Genomic DNA, 12,284 nt, shown 5'->3' with positions numbered 1-12,284 from the left:
CGAATCCTTGGTAGGAAATTATTGAAGGATCCTCTCGGCGTTGTCAGCAGCAAATGTTATTAAGGAACCATTGTTTTGCAGGCGCAGGGTTTCACCAACCATTTCTAATTGATAGAATAGAAAAAAAGAATAGTTTTTGCTTTCCTCGTAGCGTGAAGCGAAGTATTCCTAGGTATAGCTGTGGTTACTGTATCTCGTCTATAACATAAAGACGAGTAGTCTGAAATGTGCTTTGTAAAGCGTCAGTTTGTTCAAATACAAAACTGAAGTAATTACATGCACGCCACCTAGCTGTCTTATACAGAAAGGGCGCCGTTCGTGGAGCGATAAGAGCATCGGGCACGTATTCACTAGAAGAGAATATGATATTCCATCACCGCCTTACTGCTTCACATTATCCGCATCACTAAATCGCTTCCACTAAATGATTGCTTGTAAAAGGAATCGCGGTCTGTTTCCTTTCCTAGCCTGGTTCAACAAGACCAAAGCACCGTTTGTAACGGTCAATGTTTAGTCTGCATGTTGAACTGTAACTTTCTATTTTCCGAAATTTTACATTACAATGAGTCTCAGTGCGTAAGGCTGCAGTTTGATGAAACGCGTAAATAAATTTGCGGTGGGCTGCTCTAAATCAGACGTTTAGAATATTTCCGTTTTTATAACTTAGCCAGTGTTCATGATGCTACTGTGTGAATAGGTGTACTATTGTGAGACTAAAATGAAAGAACTACTGTAGTTTTTTCTTCAGTAATCTGTCTTCCGACTGGCTTACGCGACCCGCCACGTATTCCTCTCTCGTACCAGGCTTTTCATCTCATAGTAGCAATTGCAACCTACGTCCTCAATCATTTGCTGGACGTATTCCACTATTTCTGTTTTCCTCTGCGGTTTTTACCATCTACAGCTCTCTCTGGTACCATAGAAGTCATTCCTTTATGTCGAAACAGATGCCTTCATTATGTCCCCTCATTTTGTCACTCTTTTCAGTATATTCTTTTCCTGACCGATTCTGCAGAGCGCCTTCTCATTCCTTATCTTACCAGTCCACCTAATTTTCGACGTTATTCTGTAACCCACAACTCAAATGCTTCGATTCTATTCGGTACCAGTTTTCCTACACTCCATGTTTCACTGCCATACAGTGCTTAGCACCAAACGTACATTTTCAGAAATGTCTTCCTTAAATTAAGGCTACTTGTAGACTTCTTTTTATATCTTCCTTTCTCCTTGTGGGTGTCGTTACGAGGTCTAATATATGCGTGTATGTAAAGGGAATAAAGTATTTTCAATAACTTGTCTTGGAATTAGACGTTAGTCATTATTTGAAGTGACTTCCATCGAAATTGGAAAAGGTGAATTTTTTACTTATCTGATTATCTTGATGATGCATTGGTTGCCTTCATTAGAGGCATTATAATGTCTGTTGTCCTCTTCTAGTCCTCAGAAAGCTGATGAAAGGATAGTGAACGTGAGGTATTTATTCAAATACTAAATGAAGTACAATATCTGAACTTTAAGTCTTTGTATTCCTCAATACTTCACATATTATGGTAGCACAATTTTAAACAAATAGAGCAAATAATACAGCTGTTTTCGGCGTCCTCATTTGCAGAACACTTCGCACGAACTCCGTACAAAATATAGGACAGTAGAGACACTACACAAAGCAGAGTTCACATCATCAGAGAGAATCGCTTGGTACATATTTGGCAAATTAATACAGATGACTTTACAAAATTGTATGTAACATATTTGAACGTTGTTTTAAGTACGTGAAATATAAGCGTTTATTATTCTTATTCTTCCATTGTACCTAGACTGAAGCTTGTTTCCTTCAGTAACCCTCAGTTTACCCTAAGACTATCACCCCATCGTTCGCTTGGACGGTCAATATTAGTTACACCAGCTGGTGATTTATTTCGTACGATTTTCACAGTCTCCCGCCCTTCGTCCATCCTGTCTATGTATTCACTCCATTCATGCTTTCTCTTGTGCACACACTCCTTAAATATTCAAATAATAATGTTTTTAACATGGCTGTCAATCAGCGACTGTCGTATAATACAAAATTTTGAAAAACACAGCCCTCGGCCCCGAGCACAATTAATTTGTGACCTACGTTTCGGTGTCACAAGGGACACCTTCTTCGGACAAAATTAAAACTAAATGTTACAGCATAACGTACCAAAAAATACGAAAGCTGCGGTCATACCTGACAGCGTTAGACAGTCAGAATTAAAATAAAATGCAACAGTGGTGCAAGCCACTAGCGGCTGCCATGTGTTCTCTGCTACAGTCAAGACAAAACTCTTTTGTGCCTAATCATGGAGAAGTTGCAGCTCACTTACAGGATCTTGAAATATAAGACAAGTCTTGAGTACAACAGGTTTTTTATTTGATCTTTATGAAGCGCGCAATTCACATAAAACTGACAGAGTCGAAAGTCCTCTAGAATCTCAATAAAAGTTACACAAAATTATTCTAAAACAACTAACTGATTATACGGAAACTGTATGGAGAAAAAGCGAGCTTGCTAATTGAAAGTTAACGAGGCAAAAAACACATAAATTATAATCAAATAGGCAACAGAAGCTGCGCTTCAGAACGAGAAAGTTATTAGCTGTGCAGATTATGGATCGAACTGCTGGAATTATGGAAAGGACAACACAGTGCATTTATCAATGAGACGAACCAGAGTACCACCTATTACACGGAAAAGCACGAGAATGGAGCAGAAATTTCCCATTCTTGGCGCACAAAATGCACATTAACAAACACGAGGATGGTTCTGGCTTGCATTAGCGTCCCAACGACTCATCAAACTCTTTGAGCCAAGCGTTGTGGAAGGGGTCACCCATTCGACTGCAGGCACAAAAATTTAAAAGTAAAAACAACCAACTGTCCGTACAGAGAAGACGAAAGTGTCATGTTAAATTACTCTGGAAACGACAGCGGCCTCTGCCCTCAGCACGGAGTGCTCAGTGGCCTAATTTCCGCAAAACTGCACAGCCCCCAATGAATGCTCGCCTCTCCCCGTGAGACCCACTGACCGTCTCCTGCCGAAAAATAGGAACAAAAGACTACATAGGGATCGCACTTTCTCAGCGACAAAAACTCAGATCTCTCCTCCAAGTCGTCCGCGGTAGCCAAGCGGCCAAGCGGTTCTAGGCGCTTCAGTCCGGAACCGCGCGACTGCGACGGTCGCAGGTTCGAATCCTGCCCCGGGCATGGATGTGTGTGATGTCCTTAGGTTATTTAGGTTTAAGTAGTTCTAAGTTCTAGGGGACTGATGACCTAAGATGTTAAGTCCCATAGTGCTCAGAGCCATTTGAACCATTTTCTCTCCTCCTAAACAAACATTGCCAGTTCTCCCAATGAAAACGTGGCAGAAAAAGGAAACTATATCACATTGTGACATGTGACAGGCAAGTCATATGATATCCCAATTATAAATTTTATTGTATGGTTTTGTCAAACATTCTATCTTGTAGCGGTAGCTTAATACTCACACGAGTACATACTACTTACCCATATGCGCGACATGATACTGGGTGGCGTTGTAGGAAACATTCAGGTTACCAAGGCAAAGGTTTCGGGTTTAGTCTCTAATCGATTCTAGGGATGCTTCTTCCACTTACTACTTCTTCCATCTTCGTAAATTTTTTTTCAATTCGAGAAAGCCGAGTTCCCTCATGGTTCGGAGTCAACGTCAAACTGTAAAACCCCTGTAACTAGCCGCATATCCTCTCCAAAAGTCCTAAGCTAGTAACGCACTGTGGTGTTCAAACAAACGTCATGTTGACGATTGCTTAATCTTTTACCTTTGGAAGAAGTCTAGATATAATACAGTACTACTTATCATGGAGCTATTTTAAGCAATATTGATACTCGTTATGAAGCTGGCAGGCATTTTAAATTCTTAAGCAGAAACAAATAAGGAAAAGGGGCTTGTGAGGTACTTTTTTCATTGTTATTATTATTATTATTAGTACTGATTGCCCATCTCTGAAAGCGAGTGGTCAGCCCGTCCAGCTGCCACGTGTAGGCCAAGGGTTCAGTTATCGGTACTGCCGCGATTTTTCCTTGGTGCAAAGAGTGGAACGAAGAGTCCACCAGCCTTGTGATGGCAGATGAGGAAGCTACTGGAATGAGAAGCATCGGTTCCCAGTTTTGGAAAGCCGACAGCGGCCGGAGTATAATGTGCTGGCTCTATGTCTCTTCATATCGCGTTCGTCTGACGCCATATGGCAGAGGATGACACGGCTGCCGGTCGGCATCGTGAGGCCCTCTGGTCTTCACTGCGGAATTACCTTTTTACTTACTATTAATAATGACAGTAAAGGCAGCAAATAAATTCACTGTGCTAGATTTAGTATATTATCACCAGTCGTACATTTCTAAAGCTTATAGAACTGCTTAGTGTGTCGCGGATAATACGTAAATATCCCAGTAAAGAGGCTTTCTGTAGTTGGCAGGTGGCTACTTTATCAACGCCGATGATTTTCAAGTGCCCACTAAAATCTTTTGGTACTGCTGCCAATTTGCCGAAACTAGTTTCACTGGTTTGCGCCCGGGTCACTACAGTTACATTTGCAACTCCGGCCGGCCGGAGTGGCCGAACGGTTCTAGGCGCTTCAGTCTGGAACCGCGCGACCGGTACAGTCGCAGGTTCGAATGCTGCCTCGGGCATTGATGTGTGTGATGTCCTTAGGTTGGTTAGTTTAAGTAGTTCTAAGTTCTAGGGGACTAATGACCTCTGATGTTAAGTCCCGTAGTGCTCAGAGCCATTTGAACCATTTTTTCAACTCCGCATACGTGGAAAGTTTCTAAAGTTTTCTCTCGCTGATTTTGCTATCACCTAGGATGGTGGTGCCTGGGCTCCACACTTCGTTTCCCTCTTTGTTTGTGATGTCTTGCGTATTGTCTTCCAGCATTTGATCTGACTGAAGTCTTAACTCCCAAAGCAATTTGGCATGTTCGTTTTCGGCCACTTTTCTGGCTTTTGTCCCACCAGTTACTTGCCACCGGCAGATAGTAATTTTGAATCGAGCTCCGGTGGCTCAGTGGTACCACACCAGTCACTCTGCTTGTAACGACACAGCGCTATTTTCGCGGTAGCTCAAGCTATGGTCAATTGTTTCGTCAGCTTCTTTGCAGAGTCTGCGCTTGGCGTCCTTTCTTGATTTATCTGTTCTGATTCTGAAGGCGTTAGTACTGATGGCTTGTTTCGAAACAGCAAAAATCAGTATTTAAGTTCCCATGTTTATGATTTCATCGGTCAGCCAGGAGCAGATAGTTTCATTATCTATTTTGCTATACAATTTACATATGTTGTTGCAGCAATCTAGTGTTGTAATTTATAGTATTAGAACCCATCATCAGCGGATGTGAACTAGCTTATTTCATGACCGGTTTGGACACTATCTGCCATTCTCAGATCCCCAGATCTTACAGTTGTTTTATTTCATCGAGATATTGAGAACGTGATCCACATATTATAATTCAGCTCCACCCTTGTTTGTCAAACATGTTTAGCAAGATTTGTATATTTGATAAATCACTGTGAAGCTGTGTTATAACTGGAACATGTTCTCAGTATGTCGACAGGGCCGAATGGTAATCATATTTTGGGGGATCTGAGAATCTGAGGATGACACTTACTAGAAACTCGTCATTACGTGAACTATTTCATATTGAGCGACCTTGGTTTCTAATTTTATTAATAATCAATTCCGCCTTGAACTTTCTCCGAAAATTGCCAATGCCACTTTTTATCACGCAGACTATCAGTCCAGTACTGAAGTACAGCTTCCTGGTATTGCCGTAACTTGGTTTCTGTGATTTACCTGAGTCAGAGCCTTTATTATTGTTATTATTATTACATTAATTAGTGGTAGTCCCTAATTTCTTCACTTATATAAGATGGTATTCTGTTAAATATCGTTGCACCCCAGGAAAATGTAAACTTGATATGGAAATATTGTGCGGATCTTGTAGTGTGATTGCTTTAATTGTGGTTCTGCTGAAAATGCATTTGTGTTCTTAAATTTTCTTTTATTTAAACTTTTTTCAGCAACACATACTACTGAGAATATGTACTGTCTGTACGGTACGATATACACAGTATACAAATGTTGGTACATTAACTGCGATGGAACAATTCTCCATCTCGTACATTAATAATTTCTTCGGTGTTATTCCGAAGATGGATGCTTACGGAAACTAAAGGCAAGATCCTTAATGACAGGACGCAGTCGATATCCTGTACCATCCTTGTCCATTCCGAGTTTCTGTTCCGACTCATGATTTACGGAGTGTTGAACTCTACGTGTCCTTTCCCTTCCCTCTGCCACGTCGCACGCAGTACTGCTACTGTGTTCCACCGATGTCTTACGCCGCCGAAAGCCAGAGGCGATTTCGCTGCGTACTCAGCAGTAAACAACGTGGTTTATAAGAGTGAAGGACGGGGTGTATAATCTGCGAACAGGAAATCGAAAGCTCCGTCGAAGATTCGCGCCCAAGAGAAAGAGAAATCGGGAAACTGCGCCTGCACGTTAGCAGCAACGAAATTGCAAAATCGTTAGCCACTCCGTTCTTCTCAGCCCCCGCCTATTCCCATCTACTCCATCGGTGTATCCCGGCTTCTGCGTTCCTTTCCAACCCTCGCGCCCCTCCTCCCCCCTTCCACCAACATCCTCCTTCAATTCCCAGCTAACAGTTATCCCAACTTTGCTAACCTTCTCGTGGGGGCGAAATTAGAGCTGCTGCTGGTGGTGGTGGTGGTAGCGACGGCGCGGCCGCCGATAAAGCCAGCGGAGGCGGTGTAGGCGGCTTCGCGGGGCACGAGCTGGGGCAGGACACATCTCAAGGACGCGGCGTCGGTGGCGGGGGCGGCGGGGGCGGCGATAGTGCGGCGAGCTTTACGACTGCGACGCTCATTTGGGGGCTGGCAGAGGACCGACCGCCCCCGGCGTCGCGGCATTAAGATGCAGGCTACGCGGCACGCCGTACCACTGTTACGTCTAATGGCCGAGGTAGTCTGGCGGAACATGTTGCAGTCCGCTCTTCACGGAGTTCTCACCGTTGTGCTTTGTTGAGGATTTCTCAGAGTAGCTTGAGCCTAATGAGACAACTGTCACAGATTGAATATCTGCTGAAATGGGTAATCAACGAACGTGTTTACTCTCCAGGTACTTGAGTCGTCTTCCTCTTCTGGGGTCATTAGTCTTCAAATTGATTTGATGCTGCTCTCCGGGACGATCCCTTCATCAGAGTGTAGCACTTGCCCTGAACGTCCTAAGTATTTGATGGATACATCACAATCTCAGTCTTCCCCTACATTTTTCATTCTGTACATGTCTGTTTAAGGTCACTTACTTATGAATCCGCTTCAAAAAATCGATTTTTAGTTGTTCACCTTAAATCGATGTTTTGAGGTTCTTGAAGAAATACCAGTTAAAAGAACTGAGTTGAACATCACAAAGTTGTTTGAAAATGAGCTTAATGATCATTCAGTGTGCACCTACACCCAAGTTTCCACTGCTTTTACACTTAAATGTGGTCCTTAGATTCCGGCTTCAGAAATCGAGTTGGTGCATAAGGTCCCAACCGACATACGTAACAGAAACTTTAGTCATCAGTAATATATTTCCCTTCAATATTTACAACATTGCCAAAGCTTGGTCGACTTTCCGAATCCACGACTGCAGAAATCGCGTTGTTTTAAGGCGATCAACTCGGCGAGCCATTTTCGGAGCGCAGTTTCATCCCGGAAGGAGATTCCTTGAAGGTTGTTCGACAGCGAGCGGAAAAGATGAAAATCTGTGGGCATAAGATCAGGTGAATAAGGTGGGAGCAGACAACTCTGCATCCCAAATCCTGTATAGTGTTTTTGTCAATCTAGCAGAATGCAGGCGAACGTTATCGTGGAGAAACATCATTCAAGCACTCTTCCTGGCCGTTTTTCTTTGACTGCGTGTGTAAGACGTCACAGTTACTGACAATAAACAATGGCTACAACTCGGGGAAGCAATTAGTGGTACACCATATCGTCGCTGTTCCACCAGATACGTAACATTTGCTTTTTTGGGGGCACGCAGGTCTTTGTTTGGGATGACCCATTCCTTTCTTTTCCTTAGGTTAGGATAAATGTACCAATTCTCATCTCCAGTAATGATACAGGATAGGAATGGTCGGTGTGGTTCAAGAGCGAATTGATGACGAGTAAGCGCAAATGCACATACGACCATCCGCTGATGTCTGTGATCTTGGCTTAGGGTGTTTAGTATCCATATATCTGATTTTTGAACCTTTGCATGCAAATGTCGCACGATGGTATAATGATCATAGTTCACCACACTTGTCAGTTTCGAGTGCACTGACATGGATCATTGTGGATTAATACGTTTAAATGATCTTCCTCAAACCCCGTAGGTCTTCCTAAAACTGAAGAGTCAGTAATATCAAAACATTCCTCCTTAAAGCGAGGAAACCACTTTCTTGCCGTTCTATGTCCAGTGGCATTATTCCCAACAGGAGCAGATGTTTCTGGCGGCGTCCGCTGCTGTCAGCCTTCTACTGAATCTTCTACTGAACTGAAGAATGTTCCGGAAGTGTTCCGATTTCTGCAGCTTACACTCCATTTTCTAGCGTACACAACTCCACTCACAATGACCAAATAACAAAAAGACAAGATGTAAACAGAAACAGCAACCGCAAATCACAAATAAAAAAAAGACTACAAATAAATAAAACCATAGCAACCGAAATACCAACATGCAAAACAGAAACGCTGCGAACTTTTGCGCCAACCTAACACGATACCACTGTATTTTCAAGTTGGTGCTCCGTTAGAAGATACACATTGTATTGCTTTTACGTTTCTCTTGTATGACTTCTGTTTTCGAGCAATGTTTTCCGTATTAAATTTTCTGATGTTTGTGTTGTTACTATTTTGTCATTCTCGGAAGTTACAATGCCTGTAAATTGTTGTAATGATTGGTTAGTTGGCAGATTGAAGGTCTAGAGTCACTACGAATAGAGAATATTGTGAGTTTAATTTGAGACAATCACTGTTAACAGTTGATTCCATGAGTTTCCCGAGAATTAAATTTTCTGACGTGATTATTTTGTGCACAAACAGTCTATTTGACCTGAAACATTTTAAGGTGTTTCAGGGTACCGTTTGGAGGAAAGCAGACTACAGACACTAAGAAAAACACACACTGATTAATTATAAAATATAAACTTAATTTTGAATATCAGTTGTAAAAATTTCTACAACAGAAACTTGTGGCTGAAATGTTATGAGTCTAGTCCACTTTATGTAGACATAAACAATTCGCCAATAAAAAAGTTTAAAGCATGTAATTAAGATAGTTAGTCAGTGCATAGTTTCAATTCACGGAACAGCAAAATAGATAGAAAAAGGGTAATTTACTGATCTTCACAAAATTTTTTAATAAAGTCAGTGTGAGAACTTCTGTGATTAATTATTAATTTTCTGTCTTAATGTGAAGTAAGAAGCAGTCCTGTTGTCCTACAATTTTCATCCTACTAAGATTTCAAGTAGTTTAGTTAGGGCAGTGTAAACCTTATGAAAATAGTTAATTTATTTCCGGGTGTTCCAGACAAGTTATCTTAAGTGCCGTGGAAGATATTCCTTGATGTCTTCACACAGGTCTCTCCTAACAGATTCTGCCGAGAAAATCCTCATTTCTTTTATTATAAGTAAACTTCATTTCCAATGTTCCTCTGCAGACCCATGTCTCAAACTCTGTGAATTTCTTTTTCGGTTTCTCCATAGTCCATGACTCACTTCCATTTAGTGCCGTGCTCAGAACGTATTCTAAAAAATATCTCTTTCTGAAATTCAGGCCAGTTTATAAAAATTCCTTTGGCTGGTAACGCCAGCTCTACCTGCGCTAGTCTGTTTTTTATGTTCTCCTTTCTTTTACCGCCCCCCCCCCCCCCTCTCCCTGTTGTTTCGTTTCCTAGGTTTCAGAATTCCTTCATTTCATCTACTTGTTGGCCCCCAATTTTGATGTTAAGTTTATTGTTAATACCATTTCTACTAATCGTCATTACTTTCTTCTTTCTTTACTCTTAACCCACAGTGTATTTTCAGTAGCTTGTTCGTCAACTCAAAATGTCTTGTAGTTCTTCCTCACTTTCACTGAATATAGCAGTGCCATCAAAAATGGTTCAAATGGCTCTGAGCACTATGGGACTCAACTGCTGTGGTCGTAAGTCCCCTAGAACTTAGATCTACTTAAACCTAACTAACCTAAGGACATCACACACATCCATGCCCGAGGCAGGATTCGAACCTGCGACCGTCTCGGTCGTGCGGTTCCAGACTGTAGCGCCTTTAACCGCTCGGCCACTTCAGCCGGCAGCAATGCCATCAGCAAGACTTATTAGTTAAACGTGAAACTGTCAGAAATCACATTTTAATGTTTTATAGTGTACTAGATCTAGACGATTATAAGGAATTTATGAAAAATGTTACTTTCAATAAAACGAGACATAACGTTGATATGCTTTCACCACGTGGTATAATTACGCTCCTGATACTTTCTTTCATTTCTGTCATTATTTCTTCGATGTATAGGCCAAATAGTAGGGGCGACTGACCACAACCTAATTACCTTCATAACCGGAGCACTTCCGTTTTGCTTTTCCATTCTTACTTGTCCTATTTCTTACTCGTACATGATGTACATTTTCCGGTTTTCCCTACGATTTATACCTTTTTCCGTAAGAATTTCGAACATTTGCGCGATTTTTAGCCGAGTGATTTTTCTAGCTTGACAAATCCCATGAATCTGGCTCAATTTTTCTTCACTCTTGCTCATCTTGCTCGCAATACCAAGTGCAACACTAAAATTGCCTCTCTGTTGCATTTACCTTTCCTAAAACAAAACTGATGGTCATCTGTCATCTTTCGGCTTTCAAGTATAGGCCCTAAGGTAGAGAAAGGTAATCTGCGGAAACTAAAGCATGTGACAATCTACGACGGTAAAAGCAGCAGTTACGAATTGTTACTGACTACAGTATGAAATATCTTCCAAGTTGGTACAAATGTGTCTGGAATTTACACCTCAGTAAAGTCCCCAGGTGCTTTGGCACAGTGTAAATGATATTGCCAAGCGGTGCTCTGAACTTGAAACGTGTGCCATCACAGCAATCAATACCAATCTTATGGGACTTAACTGCTAAGGTCATCAGTCCCTAAGCTTACACACTACTTAACGTAAATTATTCTAGGGACAAACACACACCCATGCGCGAGGGAGGACTCGAACCTCCGCCGGGACCAGCCACACAGTCCATGACTGCAGCGCCTTAGAGCGCTCGGCTAATCCCGCGCGGCAATCAATATTAAGATGCTCGCGTTTCAGAAATGAAGCAGTCCAAAGTAAATCATACAATAGGTGATCCGTGACTGTGTTATATACACGCGCAAACGGCGGGATGCTGTCTACTTCGTATTCAGGGTCCATGCTTCATTTCCCCTAACCTAGAATGCAAACAACATATGATATTCTGCTATCTTAAGTAGTACCATACCAGTTTCCAAAATTCGAAAGTAGTAAATGTAAAAAAATAATGTAAAATAAAATAAAACAAGAGATGGATGTTGAATTATTGTGATACCAATGTCTATGTGACTTTGTAATCATATTGACTTCTGCATCTCAGTTAACAAATTAAAATTTTGTCAACAGGTAAGGAGACACCTACAGGACGAACGGTGCGATGATGGGAGGTGCAGCAACGGGATGGAAGAAATGTTAGCGTCCCGTATGCGACGTTTGTTGGCGGTCTATGGTTTTCTTAGCTACTGACCATTAGGCGATAGTACTAAATTTACAGGTAACGTTTTTCTGTCCATATACGAGCATATGTCTAGATGAATGATAAAGATTCTTGACAGTTAAAATTATTGACAGATAACTTTGTAGAAGTCGGAAATTCGTTACAAGGTGCCTTACTAAAAGTGGTACATAAAACAATAGTTTGGTCATAGTGACAAAAACGGAAACTATATAATAGGTACAATGATCGTTCCGTCATTATTTTTACCAGTTAATCCTTAACTGTCGCAATTCCTTTGATATATTCGTTTTTATGAAACCCTCCCTACTGAAATATAGACATGAAACTAATTTGAGCAATCAAATGAAAATGAGATGATGGAGAGAAGTTAGTAGACTGTTTATTATTTCAAAAATAATCGCCATATTTGTTAATGCATTTATTGCACTGAGACACACCGGTCA

Source organism: Schistocerca americana, chromosome 5, assembly GCF_021461395.2.
Source record: "Schistocerca americana isolate TAMUIC-IGC-003095 chromosome 5, iqSchAmer2.1, whole genome shotgun sequence".
Lineage (NCBI taxonomy): Eukaryota > Metazoa > Arthropoda > Insecta > Orthoptera > Acrididae > Schistocerca > Schistocerca americana.
The sequence above is the reverse complement of the archived record's forward strand: the minus strand, read 5'-3'. Positions refer to the sequence as shown.